The 20,804-nt window shown below is 56.2% G+C and overlaps 2 long non-coding RNA genes across 2 annotated transcripts; one reads left to right on the forward strand and one right to left on the reverse strand.

Annotated features, from left to right (window-relative positions):
* Positions 1–3,198: 3,198 nt before the first annotated feature.
* Positions 3,199–17,376, forward strand: LOC308177090. Its single transcript, XR_013938865.1, has 3 exons — positions 3,199–3,732; positions 4,661–4,744; positions 9,679–17,376. It is a non-coding gene; the product is annotated as an uncharacterized lncRNA (long non-coding RNA).
* Positions 17,255–19,847, reverse strand: LOC308177088. Its single transcript, XR_013938863.1, has 4 exons — positions 19,736–19,847; positions 19,070–19,118; positions 18,652–18,979; positions 17,255–17,546 (listed from the first exon to the last, which is right to left on the reverse strand). It is a non-coding gene; the product is annotated as an uncharacterized lncRNA (long non-coding RNA).
* Positions 19,848–20,804: the final 957 nt, after the last annotated feature.

Raw genomic sequence — 20,804 nt, forward strand, 5'->3', positions numbered from 1 at the left:
GGGGCGGCGGGGCGGTCACGGTGAAGGGTGCTGCTTGCTCACCTGTCTTCAGCATCCCAGCTGTGCAGGAGAGGCTGCGCTTCCCGGGGCGCACGGAGCAGCCTGCTTGGCCGAGGCAGTGCCTGGAGGCACAGGGACGTGGTCGGAGGCCATGGATATTGCCACGAAGGAGAAGGGGATGGAGAAGGGGATGCTCATGCAACAGGAGGCTGGGCGGTGGGGCAGCTAATGGTTTATTAAGAGGAAAGGGGTCAGGGAGCCGTCATCAGGCCCTGGGGCAATTACGCCGCGTAGCCAGTCCTGGCTCTTCCGGACACAACTCATCTCTCTCCAGGGTAATGCAGGCCGCCTGGTGCACCTGATCCCCACATTAACACTGTCACAAGCTGATGATATTATCAAGTGAAGCGTAGCCTCCAGGGGAGAAGGCTTTTAACCCTTCCCACGCTGGCCGTGCAGGGAAGATGAGCCCTGGGCCGTGCCAAACAACAGGTGAAAAGTGATCTTTTGAGGCTCAGGTGAGTTTGCAGAGAGAAGTGCCTGGGGGAAGAAAAGGAGGGGCAGCAGAAAGGCAAGGCACAGACCGTGATGGCTGCAAGCTGGTGTCAAAGCCTCAGTGATATTTGTGGCTGTACAACGGCCCCCAGAATTTTCCCCAAGGACTGGATTAGACAAGCCATCGCCTTCTAAATGGCCCATCCTCTGAGAAATCATACCTGCTACCACCCCTCCTCCCTGCCGGCACCAACCAGAGGCATTAAACCACCACGTCAATACAGCTGCATCTTCACAGAGTGCCAGAGCCATGCAGCACCTGCAGCCGCAGCAGCATGGCCGGGTCCTGGGTCCTGCAGCAGCCCAGGTGCCCTGCAGGACTCTGTTTGCTGGTTTGGGTCCACAGCAGTGCAGAAGGCCCCCAGGAGCAGCAGCCCTGCCATGCTCCCCTGCCCCTCCCCACAGATCCTTCAGGACCATCCTCCCTGGTGCCGTCCCCAGCCCCCCAGGGGAGCCCCCCAGCTCCTATCTTCCACTGCTCCGTGCCACCCACCTCACGTGGCCCCTTCCCAGCCTCCTCCAGTTCTGCCAGGCTGGAGCCTGGGGACACAAACCGGAGCGTGGGACCGCAGCAGGGTTGCGGAGATGCTGTAAAACCCTGCTCCTGCCGGGCAGCCCCGTCGCACCCGGCTGGCATCCTCCCTGCACCTCCCTGGGGAACCCGCGCCGGTCCCCATGTCCGCCTGCAACGGTCTGAGTTGCACTGCTGAAATCTCCAGGGCAGGAAAAAAGGTTTGAATTGCACTGCTGAAATCTCCAGGGCAGGAAAAAAGGCTTGAATTTCAGTGCTGAAATCTCCAGGGAGAGAAAAGCAGGAGGAGGAAAGCGCCCATCCTGAGGGGCCGAGCAGCTGATTTAATTCAACCTTCCCATCGGAATCGGTGTTGTATTTGAGGTCGGAACAGGGGAACAGGTAACTACAGCATAAAATGAAAGCGGGTACCAGAGCGGGTGCCAGGCCCGTGTTAGGAGGCAGCCCGGTGTTTCAGGCTCTTCATTCTTATTCATTACCAGCTCTGGAGGCAGCATCTCCAAATCCCTCTAAATTCCTGTTCTCTCTCTCCCTGATTTCCCTCTCGTCCCACATGCTGAAGTCTGCAAACAACTCACTTAAATCCGCTCCTCCACTGCCCAATAAGCTTTTAACACTTGCTGCATTTCCTGACAATGACGCAGATTGTATTATAGCTTCTTAAAAGTTAATTTTTTATTGATTCTATATATATACATAAAAATACACACGCACTCAAACATGCACGCATGTATTGATATATATATATTGATATCTAGCGAGTGCTTGCTGCAGGCAGTGTATCATAGGCTGATTGCTGCTACTTCCAGGGAAAAGGGGCACCCTTGCCAGCATCAGGAGAGGCCAAATGCAAGAGCAGTCTGATAAGCAATAGCCTGTGAAGCAAAGAGCCTCTCCTTGGGGTGTCCGCAAGTTAGAGGACCAGAGGTATCTGCCGGGCTGGCTTGAAGCTGAGATGACTGAGTAGTTTCTCTTAAAAAATACCCTGTGCTGAGACGTTTACCACTGCTTTTATAGGCTTTGCAAGACCACAAAGCACCTGTGTGCTCAGGCTGGGGTCAGGAGCCAGCTGGGGAACGGGCGTTCTCTAGCAGGTGATGGTCTGAAGCCTCTCAAGGCTTCAAGGGGCGATGACCCACAGTGGGTTTCCCTGGCACTGTGCTGCCACGTGGGTTAGATACAGGGGAGGCATAAAAGGGTCTGGTCTGCTTGGAGCTCCTTGAAGTAGTCCATCTCAAGGTGGCAGTGAAGACAAATTCCCTCAGCAGATGAGGTCGCAGAGCTCGTTTCCATGATATCCAGGGAGTTACTCTGCTAAAAGCAAGTAACACGGTGAAATCAGGCGTTCAGACGTGGAAAAGCAGCACGGGGGCTGTGTGCATCCTCTCCTGTGGCAAGCACTGCTTTAAGCCTCTAAAAGCAGAGGCACGTAATGGAAACGGAAAGCCATCAGAACTCCAGGGCCTGCTGCCTGTATTCCCTTTGGCATATATAAAAATCTCCCTGTTGATATGAATAATTTTAATAAAGTAAGGGGAAAGAAAGCCGTGGGTGAACGTTGAGGACATACCTTTTCTTTAACTGGGAGTCAGTGTTCAGAGGGGGGAGGAGTGACAGGACCTGGGGCTGCAGCTCTGCACCGGCTGGCAGGGAGCGGGCTGTCCCCGGGACGGGGCTGGCTCGTGGATTAGCGGAGTTGTTGGGCTCCGTGTTGCGGTCATGGCAGAGAAGCAGAACTGAGAAGCCAAATGGTTTTGCTAATCCGCTTGCTTTGATTTAGCGGTACCAACCGTTTGCAAACACAGCTTTAATCTCCACTGCTGATTTTCAGCATGAAGAGCTTGAGCTCAACTAAAGACACCGGGAAGAGAGGATGCTCAAATAAAAATTGTACTGCGGAAGCTGGCCCAAGGAAGACCCTCCTTTGCACACGCTGAGGCCCCATGCAGGCGCACGGGGTTTTATATGTCAGACCTGCTCCTGCACAGCTGCTGCTGACTGCGTGCAGAGCGGGCGCTCAGCAAAGGACAAACTCCCATCCTGAGAAAACGCCTGTCCCAGCACAGCGCTGCTTACAGAGAGCACTGTTGTCACCTGCTGCAGGGCAGAGGCTTCAGACGGGGGGATCTGCATGCGGAAGGAGCCTGCTGGAAGGAACCAGGCCCCTCTCCAGCGCCAACAGCCTCCCAGTGCTGCCCCTCCTGCCTCCCGCACAGCCGCTCCCTCCTCCCCTTCTCTCCTGGTGAACTCAGCTCCGTGTCCTTCGGGGTGTCTCATGCTTGTGCAAGATGATCTGACATCCCTTCCCCTGGGCTCTGTATCGAGGTCTCTGCCTTCAGCCAGGGCAGGGATGGAAGAGCTGCAGGCACAGGGCGGTGACCAGGCGGACATCTGCCAGCACCGCCAGCCAGCACCGCGGGGCAAAGCTCCCCAAAAGTGGGGTGCCTGGGGATCACGCGGGGTCATGAAGAATGTCCTGCCATTAATTAGCTCATGCAGAAGGGAGGATTCCTCTCAATCGGAGGCATCACGGGGCGTGACAGGGCCCTAATTGCCACACAAGGCATTTGGCAGTGTGGCTGACGGCTGGGGCGGCAGAAGGAGCAGATCACAGCCCCTGACTGGAGGACCTTGACATGAGAAAGGTAAGGGTTCTTCTCACCCTGCTCTGCTCCTCTCAATCGCATTCATCACATCACAAAAGCGTTAGCAAAGGGTAATTATTAAAGATCAAAGAACGACATTTGCAAAGGTTGCACAGGCAATGAAGCCCAGAAACACGTTTCTGGAGAGGCTCTGCCTTTGTGCCTGGATCTCAAGGAGAGCATTGTGAAGGGCTGATGAAACAGTCTGACTGTGCTTCGGAGCTGGTATTACTGTAATTCATTTAAAACTTGACCCAGTTTTATTTTCCATATTGGCATATTTCATCTTTTTTAAATAAAAAAAAAAAAAGAGAGAGAGAGAGGGAGAGAGAGAATAATTGAGTACACCCAGCAAAACGTACCAAATGTTTTGTTTGAGCCAAAACTCTGTTTTTTAAGGGAAAAAAACAGTTGGCAAAAGTCTTTTCCCAGAATCGGAGTGAGAATGTGGGAGAAGATGCACATGCACAGCAGCACGTGAGCGCACGTGGGAGGAAGCTGCCCCAGAGCTGTGTGTCGCACTGCCCACGGCGCGGGGAGCGCACGGCCTCCTGTGCTGGTGGCTCCTTCTCCTGCCTGATGGTGAGGGCGAGGCCCGCTCCAGAGCGAGTTTTGCCCTGATTTAGGGACTGTTGGACAGGAATGATAAACCCTGGCCGTGCGACAGATTAACAGGCACTGTCTGGTAGCCGCAGCGGGAGGAATGAGTGATGGCCCTGCCGTGTCGGTGTGCCTTAGCTGATCGTCTGCTGGTGGTGAGGGATTTATGGTGTGCACACGTGTGTTCGGGCACACCTTCTGCCGTGCCTACACCCCCGACTCCAGCCGGCAAGCCCTGGTCTGTGCTCAGTGCGAGGCAGACTCAGCTCAGCCATGCTTTTCCTGCATGGGATGCACACCTCCATTCATGTGCTCATTCTGCCTCCAGGGCATGAAAGGGAAGCAGTTTTTCTACCTAATGGAAATTTTCTTTGGCATGGAGACCACAGAGGGAAAAGTGCCTGGTGTGCAGGTAGGTGGGGGAGGAGCACGGGAGAGCGGTGGGAGGCTGCAGGGAGGCCCGAGGCTCTCAGCTGGGAGGCTGCAGGGAGGCCCGAGGCTCGCAGCTCGTGGGCAGGGGCTGCTGCTGGCCCTTCCTGGGCAGGGTGGGGTTGGTACGGAGCAGGGGCCACGGGCACAGCCCAGTCCAAGCCCCAGCACAGCAGAGCAGGGCATTGCTGGCCCCTGCTCGCCCCTTCCCCGCACGTGGACCAGAGCCGGCTGCTGCGCCCGTTGCTGCTTTTGAGGGGATTTAGTCTTCCCTAAGTAAACATGGAGGCAGTTGATACACACCTTATAATTACATTGCTCCACTCTGCAATTATTACATTTTCCAAGCTACAGCTGCTTCCTACTCATTATCAGGTTAAGAAACTTCTCCTGATAGTACCATTGCATTAACCCTGTAATTAAGAGGCAGACCACCCAGCGACTGGCTGCTGAGAGGGGCTTCTCCAGGCGCGAGGCAGCTATGCCGCAGCTCGGCGGCGGCTCTCTGGGATGCAGGGAGTCACTTTTCCACCACCAGGCAGCTGCCCTTCCCTCTCCTCTCTGATATTTTCAGTGGCACAGCAGGAACATCCTCACTAATATGCCATGGCAGAGGTGATGTGCTGAGCATTCGGAGGGGCAGCCGCTGAGCGCGGCATTTCGGCAGGCACGGGCATGGGTACCTGGGCTCACGGGGGGCTCACTGGCACCTGATGGATTTTGCATTGCCAGTTTGTGAGCATGGGCTTCTACAAACGAGATTATTTGCTGTTGGAAATGCTGTTTCCCATGGCCCTGCCCAGGCTCAGGCTCTTTGCTGCAGCTGCTGGGAGAAACGGCTGGGTTGCACACATCCAGCTGGGTCCCCATCAGAACAAGGAGTGGTTTCTGGAAGGTGGGGATGTCACCTAAAGCAACACGGAGGATGCCAGGAAGGCAGTGAGGGAGCTCGCTTCCTTGCAGAGCTGCTGAGAAACGCCAAGACCTGAGGCTGAGCAGCTGCTGTTCGGGGACTTGTCCAGGGAGAACCAGGTGCAAGGCCTGCAGATGGGCCAGAGCCACAGGCCAAGCAATTTTAGCCCTTATCATAGTGATTCTCCTCAGGCACATCACTTTCAATTTGGTTCAGACCTGTTTAGAATAAAGAAGGGCACTTCTCAGACTAAGAAGTTCAGAGCACCACCATACCCTCACCCTGCAGAGGCTGTAATTTCATGACCCTTCCCAGCCTGGACAATTTAATGTACTTAGGAAGAAATTAGCTGCTACTGCTGAATTCAGTCCGTGGCATAACTTGACACCTTTAATTACAGGAAGCAGAGCTGGGCTCCAGATAGAGCGGCGTATCTAGAGTGGGATCATATCAGTGCAATCAAACCCAGCCGGAGAGCACCCAAAGGACGGCTGGGGGGGCACGCTGGGCTGCTGCTGCCCTTCTGCTCCTCCTGGAGCAGCAGCTGGGCTGCTTTCTCCTGCCCAAGCAGAGCTTGAGAAGCTGCACACACTTCGCTGCCTCCTGCAGTTGCTTTCTTTTGGCTAGGGGAGTGGAGCTGGGAACGGCTCTACCTGCTGGAGCAGTTTGCAAAGAAGTGAGGGAGCAAATATATTTAAGCTTTTGCCGTGCTTGCCAGTAGCAGCAGGATCTGCCTCTGTGAGCAGGGCTCTGCAAGCCAGGGACAAAATCCCCCCCCGGCAGGACAGCGGGATGGGATGTGCAGCCAGCCCCGGCCGGACCACAGCCCGCTGGGCTTGGCAGTGACAAATCGCCGGGAGCGGCGGGGATAAGTTCACAGACAGACCCACAAAACTCCCCTGGATCTCTTTTTGCCTTCACATGCAGAAAACCAGCTCCCCCTCCAACGGGATCTTCCCCTTGCTATCCCAGCAGCTCGGCTTCCAGGCCGTTTATCACCTACCTAAAAATCGATGACAAGCCGGAGTGACCCCAGGACCTGGAAGTATAAATTGGCCCTAATTATCACAGCGGCTCGTTATGCGCTGGGTGCTGGGGCTGGCGCGCTGAGCCCGGGGCATTCCTGCCCCCTGACCCCGTGCATTTCTCTCCGTTTAAGCACTTTTCTCCCCGTCCCGCCTGCGATCCCACCCGCCTCAGAAACACTGCTCATTTCATCTTCGGTCTGCCTGTAAAACGAGGGTAAAGGACACCCCCTGCGAGGTGCACTTAATTAAAGTTTGAAAGATGCTCGAGGAGCATCAGATAAATAAAAAGGGGCTTTGATGGTGTACAAGTAGTCCTAGGAGTGATGGGCGCCCTGGCAGCCAGACGGGTTCCCGGGGGAGACCCAGGGGAATGCAGCGGTTTCTCCCCCAGCTTCTTCCCAAGCCCCTGGCATTTGTTTAGCCCCAGGCTCTCTCCAAGGTAAACGGGAGGGCCGACCCCGCCACCTCTTCCCACTCCAGTTGCCAGGGGCCGCTGAGTGCCCTGGCAGTTGAGCAGCCCTTGAAAGGCTCCTTTCACCATAATTAGACATGTAAAAATGTAAAACCTAAGGAAAAGAATTTATGCATCTTCTAATAGCCCTCAAGTGTCCATCCAGCCACAGCCTTTTTTTCCTGGGCTTTTATTTGGAGAGTTGCAATAATTTATGTCATGCAATTAGGTTTTTGTCTGCAGTCTCCAGGAGGCACCATGAGTGCAGAGCCGGGGAAGGAGCCCCGAGCCTGGTGAACAGAGGGAGAAGGGGAAGCGGCTCCGGCAGGCTCGCTGCTGCTCATCCCGGAGGCAGGATTTGTCCCTGCTCGCTCGGTCTGAAGCAGCTCAGAATTACCAACCAGAAATATGTCATGGCAAAGTCCTTGAACTCAAATCCCAAGGAGAGGGTCCTGAGCTTGAGGATTGCTCACTGCTGGTGGGCCGGGCTGGCCGTGTGCCCCTGCCCCAGCCCCTCGCTGCCCAGCATCTGCAGCAAATCCCCGCGGCTCAGCATGGCCAGGGCTGCTGGGGAGGCCGGAGGAGGGTTACGAGAAGGGGTGGAAAAAAAGTGCAGAAACAGGAACCTTGTTGCCAAATGCTGCACGTTCAGCACATCTGGGGGTCAGAACACTGATCGCAGCCTGGGCTGTGCCGGGCAGGGCAGATCCTGGGTGCAGGAGGCCCCGTTGTGCTCCTCACCCTGCTGCACCCACACGGGCTCTGCTCTCCCTGCACGGCTCCGAGCCCCGTCCCGGTGCCGCCAGCTGTGCCGAGCCCGGGCAGCACCAGCAGATGTGCGAGCCAGATGCTGCCGCCGGCTCCTGCCTCTCTCATCTCACCGTCAGAGGGAGAGCATCGCCCGGCCCGACGTGCAGATGGTGCGGGTGGATTTCCCTAGCGCTCAGCCCGACACCTTCACATTCAGTGTGCTGTCACGGGTCGCTGCCCCCCGGGGGGCAGGAGGAGCAGGCAGGGCTGGGTGCGAGCAGTCGGGATGCTCGCAGCTCCCTCTGACAAGGGCACAGGAGATAAATGCATCCCCTGTACAGCTCTGCGGGGGGAACTGCGCGCTCGCCTCATCCCAGGGGTCCAATCCTGGGGAGGAAAACATTTTAGTAACATAGAAATTAGGTCACACCCCCTCGATTGTCTGAGTAAATGGGACGGTGTGTACATTTTATTTACCTTCCTACAGGGCAAATGTAGTGAGCATGTAATAAATCATTTCTGCAGCTGCTGGGCAAGCCTCCTGCTGCAAACCCAGCAAAATTCATGCATACTAAACCTGCCCTAATTACAGCTCCTTCTCCATCTTGCTCTCCTCCCGGCTCCTTCTTACACATCCACTCGCTCACTTGTCATTCTCTGCCTTGCTCCTCCTTTTCCCCATCTGCTCCTTCCCTTCCTTGCCCTCGCTGTTGGCGGAGGGCCCCCTGCTCTTGTGCTCACCCTGAGCCTCAGCCCTGCTCCTGCCCTCGGGATCACACACCTTCCCCCCGGCTTGGATCCTGCCAGCCGGACAGACGTGACCTCCTCCGAGTGCCATCATAGGCCTAGAAACCTCTGGGGTCCCCGTGGGAGCTCGCGGGCTTGCCGACAGCTCCGAACTTTCTTTTTGGCTCTTTGAGCCCAGTTTCCTCTTCCGCAGGCACGGGTTGGGGTTGCCCCATTGCTGTGGTGCTGGCGGTGGGCTGGGGACGTTCCCCGGGGGGCCACCTCCTGTGGGTGCCCCCACGGGGCCGGGCAGGACCAGGGGCTGCTGAGAGCTGAGGTTTCTCACAGCACTTCAGACATCAGAGCAAACAAGCTGTGTCTGCCTCGGCGGGGCAGATGACAATAGTCTTAAATTGCAGCAAAAAGGATCCAGATTGGTGTTTACAAAAGCCTTTCTAAGGATAGCAAATCGCTGGAGCAGATTGCCTGGGGCCGTGCCAGACTCCCCAGCACCGGCGGTCCTGCGGGAGCCTCGGAGGGCCGGCTGCTGGGAATCGGCCTGGCCAGCCGGGGACGATGCCTTCCCCGGCCCTGCTGGGACCAGGGTGGACGTGAGCTGCCCCGGGGCCCCTCCACCTCCTGAGCCACGGCTCTGGGCTGGGGTGGGGGGAACAGCCGTGCACCACATGTGCTGGGCCGGCCCCGCGAGCTGCGGAGACCTTGAGGTCCTTAAAATAATCCCTAAGAAATAAACAAACAAACAACAAAAAAATTAATGCCAAAAGCAAATACAGAACAGGCTTATTCCAGTCGTTCCTCCAGCAGAGTCTATTCAAAGAACGGAGAGAGGATGACACGCTGGGCCAAGCTAAACACCCATGCAACACATTGCAAACAATAGCTTCACAGAGCATGAAGCCAGAGGGAATCATTGTGGTCATTTACTCTGATTTTCTGCAGAACATATGCCATGGCACTTCCCAGAATTCATTGTTTAAACTAGGCAAGGCTCGCAGAGAAATATTCACTCTTGACTTAAACTTTTCCAGGGCGGGCGGATTCTCCGCGGAGCAGCACCAGGGAAGAGCAGGAACTCTCCTGTTAACCAGTTTGGGGACTCTGTGTTACCAGAGCGAAACCCCCATTGACTGGAAACAGCAGTTCCAGCGAGATGGAAACTATTTGCAAATTTAGGCTGAGACCAGACTTAACTGAGCCGGGCCTTTTCAGCACACAGTGCTTGGGCTTTTCACTCTGGGATTAATTCTCCAACACAGAGGGAAGGGGGCCAAAGCAGGAACGTCGTCACCTAAAGCCAAAAATAAATATCCTGTTCGGGGATGGGGTGTGCGTTGTCCCTGTGTATTTCACGCTGACTCCTTGCCCCCCAGATACCCGGGGCTCCCCGGTGGCTCTGCCCCCCCCCCCAGTGCAGTGCATGGGGGCAGCTCCTTGCCGTGACTGCCGCAGCCCGAGGGCTGACCCCACAACAGCGGCAGCTGCAGAGCACAACGGGACGCTTCTCTTCGCAAGGGGGAAGCGTTTCCCCTGCTTCCAGGAGGAACGCTTCAGGTCTCACCTAATGCTACTGAGAACTCTGAAAAAAGAAAACTAGTCTGGCATGCTGACAACTTTTAAAATTTGCCCAGCTACCTCGCTCTTAGCCTCAGGCAAGGGAAGGGAATTTGAGTCATTACAAGTATTTGCAGCTCGCTCTCCATCCCTCCTCAGCTGTGATGCCAACAAATATTTTTTGTTGTGCTCTTCATTTAAACGCCCCGTTTCCAGTCCTCTTCCTTGGTTGTGGTCTCTGGTCAACACAGACGGCATCACCGGGGAGGGCGCTTTGTCTGGAAGGAGATGTCTCCGCCAGGGCAGGATGCTTTACCTTTGCAGGTTGCATGAACCAGGAGCTTTCCTTGTCCCTCGAATCCCTGGGCGTTGCTGCGCAGTGCAGGTTTCTGCACAGCCAGACCCAGCCTGGCACGAGGCAGCAGAGGCGGCAGCAGCAGCGAGTGGGGCTTGTAAGGGGGCCGAGGGGATTTGAGTTGTGGGAATGCTGTGTGGGTGCATGCCCCACATGGTGCTGGGGCGTGGGGCTGGAGATGCACACAAGCATTTCTGGGATGCATTTTGTGCTCCTCTTCTTCCTCTGAGCTGAAACTCTGGTGCACAATGAGCTCATCCCCCACTTCTCCACAGAAGGGTCAAAACCGGGAAAGAAACCCGTTTCCCTCCCAGTGTGCCTAGTCACCAAGGGAAACCAGAAAAAGAGAAAGCTAAAGGACATGGGACGGCTCCGAGAAACGAAAGGGCAAAGAGTGGGCAAGGGGGAGGAAGAAGGAGGATACAAGTCGCTGCCAAACCACTGCAAACCAGCGAGGAGATTATGCTTGGATGAGGTTCCTGGAAAAACCAGCCGAAGGAGGGAGTCCAACCCAGCCAGGGATTAATGAGCGTTGAAATCCACTTCCACCGACAGTGCCCAGTGGCTGCTGGAGATGACAGCCCCGCCTGAGTCAACGCTTGGAGAGGTGTAGCTACTAATCCAGCCGCACGAAGGCCCGGAGCAAGGCAGACAGACAGACGGATGTCGTCCAAACCACAGGATGCTCCCAACGCTTCCCAGCACGGTGGGGGTGCTGCCTCCCGCCTGGGGCTCGGCTGACCCCGTCCCAGCGGTGTGCGGCTGGCAGGAGCCGAGCCAGGAGTCGCACCCGGCAGGAACCGGGTCACACACGTAAATACCTCGGCAAGATGCTGGTGGCCCCAAAACCCAACCAGGACCAGAGCCTTTGGAGGGGACATGCAGGACTCCTGGAGCCAGCCCCAGCGGCGGGGGCACGGGGTCAGCTTGGAGAGCCTGGGCTCGGGGAGCACCAGCATGGGGAGGCTGAGCTCACACGTCCATGTGCACGGCCTTGGAGAACAGACAACTTTTGAAGGATGTCAAGACCAGGCCCGTCAATAATTCCTCAGCAATGACATCCTTGCAGAGGGAAAGCTTCTTTTATTAAGGGAAAACCACTAAACAGAAGCACTGGTTTCAGAGGAATAACCATTGAAAGCCCAGCGCCACCGAGGAAGCCAGAGGCCTTCCCCACAAGCCCTGGGCTGCTTCCAGGGGGCTGGGAGGTGTCAGCACCCTTTCAGCCTGCTCACACGCTGGGTTCTCCTTTTAGAGACAGCAATTCCTTCATCTTGCGTAAGAAACCTCCACATCAGAGCTCCCCTCCTCACCCTGACGAAAGGGAAGCAGATCTATTACTATTTTTTCTGTAAATGTTTTTGCTGGCTACGGGACCCGCTGGTTCTCCAAAGGCAAGCAAAAATTAGGTCCCATCCAGCTGTTCCCATGAGCGAGGTGAGGTGGGGGAGCCGGGCGGGGAGGAAGCAGGAGGTCAGGCAACGAGGGGCTGGGGAGGGAAGCCCACCCATCACCCACACAGCCCCTGCCCATGGCTCCCTCGTCACCAGACCCTCGGCCACCAGCCCAGAGCAGTGTCCATGGCACCTCAGAGCCTGGGCACTGGGGTGGAAAACTGCCCTGGGTGACAGAAACTTGTCTGAGCTCCCTTCTACCAACGTTTCCCTTGCTAGATGGTCCTTTTCCCCCGTGGTGCGCACCTGCAGCTTCAGGCATGTTTTGCTGCCACCACAGAAAGCTCTTCTTTGTAAGCGTGGCCAAGGCAAAATATTTCCAACAAAGAGTCCAGGCACACACACAGAGACCCTTAGGACATGTGGTCCTCGTAGCCAACCTTTGTTTATAACAAAAGAGCTCTCTGGGAAACCACCTGGATATCGTTAGCCCTATCTCAGAGACGGGGAGCAAGGATGGGCAGAGGAACACTTGACCCCAGCCCAGACAACCAGCAGCTCGTGGAGAGCGCAGAGCACTGCTGGGCACTGCACTGGTGCTCTGGGCATGAGGCTGCACGAGGGACAAGCCTGGGTATTCACCTGGACATGAGGTGTGGGGAATCAAAATATTTGCCCAAGGAAGCCAAAGGCAGAGCTGCTTTCCCCACAAAGCTGAAGAAAGGCCGTGGCAGAGCTAAGGTTTGCCTCCAGCTCCATGAGCCCTGGCTGCAGGAGCATCCCGGCTGCTTCTCACACACCTGAATATTCCCAGGCGCTCGGTGTCAGCAGCCAGCAGCCAGAGCAAGCTCTGCCCAGGTGCTCCGTATCCTGCTCCGGGTAGCCACGCCGGGCTGCTGTCAGTGAACACAGTGATGAAAATTAAATGGAAACTCAACACTCAGCCGGCAAACCTGACAGTGGCCTAATTTGGAGAGGCAATGTGCCTCAGGCCGTGCCAGTGGGGCTGAGAGAGCAAACATTTTTAAATGTTCTAAAAATCCCTCAATTCTGCTCCTTAGTCCCAGGAGACTGAGGCCCCAGAGCACCTTGGAGCGCTTCCCCCCCTCCGTCTCATCCAGCTGGGGAAGGGTCGGAGCTGCATAATTCCTGGCTAATTGCTTGGGATGAATCTGTGTGGGGTCAGGGAGAACTCCCCAGGCCCTGGGGACACGGCAGCACCAACACAACCTGTGGCCCTGGCCCAGGGACAGTCCTTAAACCGGGTAAGCAGCCAGGTTCGCTCGTGACTTATGCACTTGGATGAATTTGCCGGTAGAGCCTTACCTTCTGCAGCCCTTCGGGTCTCATCTGCCAGCTCTCCTACCATCCATCCACAGGCACCGTGCCGTCCCCGTGCCCGTTAACCTTGTGCATATTTTTAAATGATGCCATTTCCTTTGGCTTGCACAGCACTTTATTTGTTCTTTATGGCGCTGCTCTCATGCAGGGTGGATGCTGCTCGGAGAGAAATAAATGCTGCGGGGAGGAGCGGACAGGCTGGCTCTCCAGGCTGCAACCCTTGCTTTGACATTGACTCGCCACGGGCCGTGAGCTCCCTATCTGCCTGTAGAAGGGGACGGTGACATTCACCTGGCTGCTGCAGGAGCTGGGGGGGACGAGCAGCCCAAGACAAAGAGCACTTTTTTACCGGGTGGCACTGCCAGAGCCGCGCTCAGCGGGGAGAGGCGCATTCGAGATGCTCCAAGTATGACCACATCTATTCCTGGGGTGGGCGATGCCACATCTAGAGCATGATACAGACACCAGCCAGGCAGGCAAGGCAGAAGGGAGGCTTCTCTGCTTCCAGGGGGAAAGCATTTGGCTAAACCCAACCTCACCTCATCTGCTCCTGCAGGGCTGCATGAGTCACAGCCCGGCTCACATGCACAGCAAGGACGGGGATCTGACAAAAATCTCCCCGGCCCAGCCCCTGCCCTTGGGCTGCTGGACGCGAGCCCTTTGCCCACCCCGAGGCTGCCAAGGCACAGGGGGCTCCCCTGCTCCCACCCACTGCTCTGCCCCCTGGCGCTGGGGGGCCGGCACGGATCCTGCCCATGCCACAGGCACTCAGCCCCCAGCCATGTGCCATGACCCAGCTGTGGTTCACCAAGCTGTGAACTCGAACCCAACCCGTTCAAAGCCTCTTGCCAGTCGTCAGCCTCTCCAGGCCCTAATTAGAAAGGCATCACAATTTAAAACGCTACACAACTTACCCACACATATACGTTTGGTGCAGCAGAGGGCTCATCCTGGCAATACGGGGCTTTGGGCTGTGCGGACTGCCTGATATCGTGGCACTGCCCATTACTGGGTGGTAGCCAGCAGCTGCAAGCACAGGACACCCACAGAAGCCATAGGGCCACTGCTCTTCCCACAGCAATCACGTTAACCACCATACAAACAGTCACTTGAGCCCAGTTGTGGACTGGATGGTTCCCGAACCCACAGGCCCTCCCCAGATGGCCCCTCCAGCATCCCCACCAGAAACAAGCCCTCACACGAGCAGTGTTTGTGTCCCTTATTGTCACTCATTCCTATCAGCATTCAGCTCATCTCCCCCCATGCCTTCCCCACCCCTATGGATATAACATGTGCTCATTCCCCCGCAGCCCTTCCCTCGCTCCTTCAGACCAAAGCTGGGCCGTGTCCACACCACTCGAGCCCTGGGCACCAGGACAGAGGTGCAGGGTCCCGAACAAGCACCTTACATACTCAGGGGTTTCCTTGGCAAAACGTCGCTGAGCAAAGCCCACGATGCCAGCACATCGCCCCACCGCAGCCCCAGGACACCCGCCAGACACGCTGCACCTAGGTGAGGTCCGACGCTGCCTTGCAGAGCGGGGCCTGGATTTTCTTCCAGGGGAAGGGGAGCAGGCAGCGCACATGCCTGGCTACAGCAGGACCCGGCAGCATGTGCCGTGTCAGGCCTCCAGATGAGCAGACAGAAAGCCAGAGGCTTCCCACAGCCCTGCCGCTGGGAAATGCTCTCACGATAGCTCGCTCCGACGCCTTTGGCTCTGCGGAGGGCTGGATGTCTGCTCAGGCTCAGGGCACTTCCCCTCTTTGAGAGCTGCCACCCCAGGTGGGTTCCCCTTTGCTTCTGTTAATCATCTCAGTAGCCAGCCCCAAACAGTCTGGAATTGATAAAAAAAAAAAGTGGTTCAGGGCAGGGATAAAAACTTGCAGACAACAAAAGGAAGGGCCAGAAGGAGAATCCATCCCTTCCTGCAGACAAGGTGCTCGTGCAGCAGGGATCCTCGGCTGTCCCAGGTATGCAGCCGTGATTTTTTAATGCTTCACAGACGTAGCAGGCCCATACATCAGCACGCCTTGCCAAGGGAGCTCGGCTAATGAGGGTGATTTATGCAGCGGTCACTAATGGCTGACCTGGGCTTCCATCAATCTCTCCTGGAGGTTTCTGAGGATGGAGGGAGATTGCAGCTTTCCTGCCAGGCACAGGGGGGACGGTGCTGTGCCAGTGTCTGTACCGCGGGGGAAAAACCCACCAGGGTGCCTCCGGCTCCCCTCTGCTGCTCTCTGTTGCCACCATGCACAGCAGGGACCTTGCTCTGGATTTAAACCCAGATCCATTCGTTCACACTGCAGTGAGCTGAAATCCTCAGGAATGAGCAAGGGAGTGAGGCACGACCTGAGAAAGCTCCGGGGGGATGCTCCTGCTATGGGCTGTTGTGGCACAGACATTACCGGGGGCACTGCACTGAGGCAGCCAGCTAGCGTACGGCAAGGAGTGCTATTAAAATAAAACACACCGAGCCAGCACGGCTGCACAAACTCCAAGCAGCACAGGAAGGGTTAACTTAAGCAAAGGCAAAACAAAAACAAAAACAAAAAGGTGAAAATGGAGATCCAGGAGGATAAAAGGGCTATCAGGAGTGGTCAGCCTGAGAGGAAAAGAAACAGAGGAGAGGAAAGGAATTTGCTTCCCCAGAAACCACAAGTGGCTTAAAAAATTTGTGAACCGACGGACCGCAGCCTGCCAAGGTGGCATGTCCCCAGGAGCGCCACAAGCTGACCAGGGTGGCACGTCCCCAGAAGCACAGTGAATGTGCCGCACAGATACAGCACCAGCAGGATGGGAAGGAGCAGCGACTTCTTGGCAGGAGATGCTCAGACAGGAGGAGAAGGAGGAGGTGGCAAGCCTCAGCGACACAGGTCTGCAAGTGACACCTGAGTAATAACAGCAGCAGCTTTCTCCTTGGCCTGTGACCATTATTCAGCATATTGGCTCCAAACAGAAGCTGGGGGCACTTAGGATGCGCCCAGCTCCTGCCTCGTCCTCTCGCGTGAAGGCTGCCTCCTCGGCTCGCTGCGGTGGGAAGGAGATAAATGACGCCCTGGATGGATGGGGAGGAGAAGTGCTCAGCTCAGGGACCGCTGCTCCTCACCGCAACGTTAAATTTGGCCTGATGGGCTGGGAATAGATGAGGGTCCGGACAGGCAGCATCCTTCCTTCAAGGTGATGCCTCTACCCTTGAACACCACGGCTGCCAGAAAGACCCTGCCAGGGACGGGAGCTGCCGACGAGGGACCAGCTCTGTGCCCACAGCATCACTCGGGGTTTTCAGGTGAAATAATGGGAACAACGGGAGCAAACCCACAGACAGGCGGTGCTGAGGGTGGCCGGGATGGATGCAGCTCTGTCCCAGCCTCTGCTCGGCTGAGCACCGTGGGCGCTGGCCATCAGCGCCCTGGCACGGCGCTCTCCTCTTGGCACTGTCCCCCTCCTATGAAACACATTAAATATTTAGCGGAGCGCTGAAGCTGTCCGCCTCCATGCCAGGCAGGAGCGTTAGCTATTGGGAAGCGATCCCTTCCCTGGCACCGGGAAGGGTGAAATATGTATTGAAAGGAGGAACAGCTCCAAGAGGAAAGACAGGGAGACAACTTTGTTGTCCCGGCCAAATTCTAGCCTGCCAACTTCTGCTTCTCTAAAATGCTGCCTGTATTTTCAATAAATAACAAAAATCAAAACAAAACCCAATCCCCTCCGTTCCTGCCTGAAATGCTTCTGCAGCGGGCTGTGTAAACACCTGCCACATCCACCCCAGCCGCGGCTGCGTGTCATTGTTGGGCGAATTGATCTTTGCGTATAGCTTGCACATTTGTCTGTAAAGCTCATTAAGATCCGGCAAGATGAAAGGCAGCACAGAAATGTAAGATCATTATCGTTATCAAAAGAAACACAGAAAACTGCTGCTATAGAGGCAGATTTGTTTCCATATAGAAAGCTGTTCAAAGTTCTCCAAGACACTCTTTAATAAGATGGCTGTTATGTGAATAAACTTCAAGAGCTTCTCTCACGCCGGGGAAAACTTCCAAGGCCCTGTTTGCCTTTCACGTCCGTTTCATAAATTTTCCTTGCCGTTCCTGGCAGACGGGAGGTGATTTTGGTGAGGCGGAGCCCAGCCCTCCCGACTCGCAGGCTGCCACGAGGGCCGCGGTGTTTCGTAGCAGATCTCCACGCCTGCACCGAACGGCTGCAGGTTGCAGGAGCTGGCTGACGGGGATTTGGACGCAGCGAATCTGCTCGTGCCTGGAGGAAGCAGAAGAGTTAAACTCACTCGAGGCACCATCTTCTCCAAGAAGAATCAGTTCTTCCCACACGGGGTCATTTCTTTCTTGAAACCAGCCTCCCTTTTATCCACAAGAAAATCTGCTCGTAATTACCGACCAAGGAAGAAGGGGCTTCTGGAAATATTCATCTGCAGCTGAGCCATTTTCACCCTGGCACCAGCGGAGCGAGCCTTCCTCGCTCCCATCTGTCGCCTTCGCGGCGCTGCCAGCCGGGCTGTGGCACCCGGCACCGTGCTCGGCTGGGAATGTGACACTGGGGGGGTGTCCTGGTGTCCCTGGTCGGGTACGGGGGGCCAGGACCCATAGTGGCACAGAGCCAGAGCACAGGATGCCACCTGGGCCAAACCTGCCTTCCCCTGCACGTTCTGATGGGGTCCCTGCTCCTTCCGCAGGGAAACATCCGCGGCTTCTCCCCGTGGTGTATCCTTCCCTCTCTAACTGCATCCCATTTACATCGCCAGGAATAAATCAATCTGCTTCTTGGTGCCTACACCTTCAAATATTTATAGACTGTTATTATACTTTTCACTCCCTCCCTATACACACATGCCCTTTCCTTTAAACGTCTCTTCACCAAACTATGTCTATTTAGTTCTTTTAATCCCTCCCCATAAATCTGCCCTGATCCACTCACTGCACCCTGTCCATTTATTTCCGTTAATGAGAGGCTCAGCAAAGCTCCCCGCAGCGATGGCCAGGCCAGAGCTGGCCAGGGAGGGGCTGTTTTTGCCTCCCCCCTAGCACAGCACCTCGGGGACCACAGCTCCGAGGTGCTTTAGCCCAGAGCATCCCTCCGTCCCCTACCGCAAAGCTCAGCTCTGTTCCCCAGCCAGACTTCTGCTTTCTGTCTCCTTCGGATTTTGCTTTTTCTTTTTTTTTTTTAACCCAACTGCAAATGACAAAACTGCGAGCAGCTCCCAGACAACTTGCAAACCCAGAAATGAGCTATTTCTGGTGACTGAATTTAAACTTCCTTTCTTATTTGCAAATTGCCTGTGAGCAGATTGTGAGTAGCAGGCATCCAGAAGCTGGGGAAGGCTGCGAGTTTAGATTCGGATGCTCACCCCACGTGGGCTCCTTCCCTTCCTCGGTCTGCCGAGCCCCGAGCCACCAGGAGCAGCAGCCCCGCTCCCCAGGACTCTGCGCTCAGCATCCCCTGTTGGCAGCCAGCCTTCAGCCTCTCCTCGAGCTCAGCTGCTCCTCTGGGTGCACCGATGTGCTGGAGAGCAAGCACCAAGAACATGGGAGACTTGGGTGGAGAGAAGACATTATTCTTCTCCAGCAGGACTTGGAGGAGCTGGCCCTGCCTGGCCGAGCTGCATAGATGGTCCTTTCCCTGCAGCAGCCTCCTCGATGGGCTCTGCACCCCTGCCTGGGCCGAGTGCTCGCTGCCTGGATGGGGACAGGAACAGGGATGGGGACAGGGACTGGGACAAGCACAAGGAGAGGGCAGAGCCCTGCTGCATGTCCCCAGGCACGAACCTGCTCAGCCCGGCTGCCCTGCCGAGGCTGCTCATGTGAAATTTGGGTCCTGAAGAGGAAAACAAAGTTATTCTTTAAAAACAGAAGAAAAGAAAGAAGAAAGGGGCTGCTGAAGTAAGCACATTTCCCATTGCCAGGCAGGCCACAAGCAGAGCTGCAAAATCTACGTGAGGTTAAAATTTGCCGCGATGAAGCTGCGTCAGGCAACAACCCCCCAGCTCCCACAGCCGGCTGAGGCTGCAGCAGAGCATCCTCTCCTCCATCCCTTACCCTGCTTTTGGGGAGGGCCGGCTGCCCTGAGGTCTCTGGGGGATGACGACGGGCCACCCCAAATACCCCAGTGGACAGTCAGAGGGTGAGGGGCAGGGTGAGGCCATGTTACCCATCTCAGCCTTCCCACTATCTTCGTCTGTGGCCAGGCAAGCTCGTGTATCTTTTCCATACCAAAACCTTCAACCCCCACTGCAGTGATTGCTTTCTCATTCCCTTCTTTCCTGGTACCCTGGATCCGACAAAGCCTTCCTCCTGGCAGCAGCTCTTCCTCCCTACAGACCCCCCAGCTAACTCGTGAAGCTCCTTCATCCCAAAGGGAAGGCATCGGTCCCAGGCAGGTCTCTTCCAAAAATAGTTGAGGACATTTCTGCAAGGAAAAGGTCCCCAACCCACCTGCAGCTCCTGACCTCCACCTCTCTCTGCAAAGAGAGAAAAACAGGCCTCCAGCCCCTCATTTCTGAGCCACCCTCCGCTCCTATCCAGCCTCCCAGCACTTGGCCACTTCTGCACCTCCCACCCAGCAGGTGCTGCTTTTTATCACCACGCAAAGCCCGGCTCAGCTGGAAGTCCTTGTGAGATTAAAGCAACTTCTCTCCCATTAAACTCGTTTCTGTGATCCTCTGCAAGTTCCGGGGCTTGCAGCCATGTGAGCAGAGCCCACGTCTGTTGGGCTGTTGTTCACCTCCAGGGTGTCTCTGCAGAACCAGCTCCACGTTTCTGCCCTTTGCTGCCGCCCTGACCCAGCACCCCTCTGAGCTGTACCCTGAGAGGGGAATTTCAGGGAGATGGGCACGAGGGGCTCGAGCGAGGAGGGTACCTCTGTCCGGGCACGAGCTGCTCCCTGGGTTCCCGACCCTCGCACGAAGGGGCTGTAATTATCCTTTGGCCCTTGCACAAATTGCTCTTTGACTTGGAGCGCCGAGTGCTGACGCGCTGGCTCAGTTCGGAATTGGGGTTTAAATCAAAGAGCTTCCCTCCAGGGATCTGGGGGAGATGGAGACAATTAGATTTGAGCCCTGAAGTTTTACAAGTCTAATAAATTTCCTGGTAGCCTCAGGCTGCCGGGCTGCCGTGCAGGAGCCAGGCGAGAGACCTTGGTGAGTGAAAGCAAACATTTCTCAAGGCAGGAAGCCACAACACGGATCTTCCTTCCCCGGCCGGGGCCTGGCTCCTTGGCCCCGTGTACTGCTGTGCTGGCAGCTCCACAGCTGGGCTGGTGGCTCCCAGGGGAGCAGGGCTCCCAGGGGAGCAGGGCTTCTGCTGGAGAAGGTGAGAAAAGAGCATCTCCTTAACCGTGCTTCGTGCAGAACCACCAGGAAAGGCGGCACGGGGAGAGGTTACGGAGATGTTGGCACCACAGCAGCAAGCACCCAGGGGAGGCCAGCACAGGGCAGCCCTCACCCCTCGGGAGGCACAGCCTCGCTATCCTGCCAGAGATGCCCTTCTTCTGACCAGGCAGGGC

The sequence above is a fragment of the Anser brachyrhynchus genome (genome assembly GCF_964034855.1).
Source record: "Anser brachyrhynchus genome assembly, chromosome: 13".
Classification (NCBI taxonomy): domain Eukaryota; kingdom Metazoa; phylum Chordata; class Aves; order Anseriformes; family Anatidae; genus Anser; species Anser brachyrhynchus.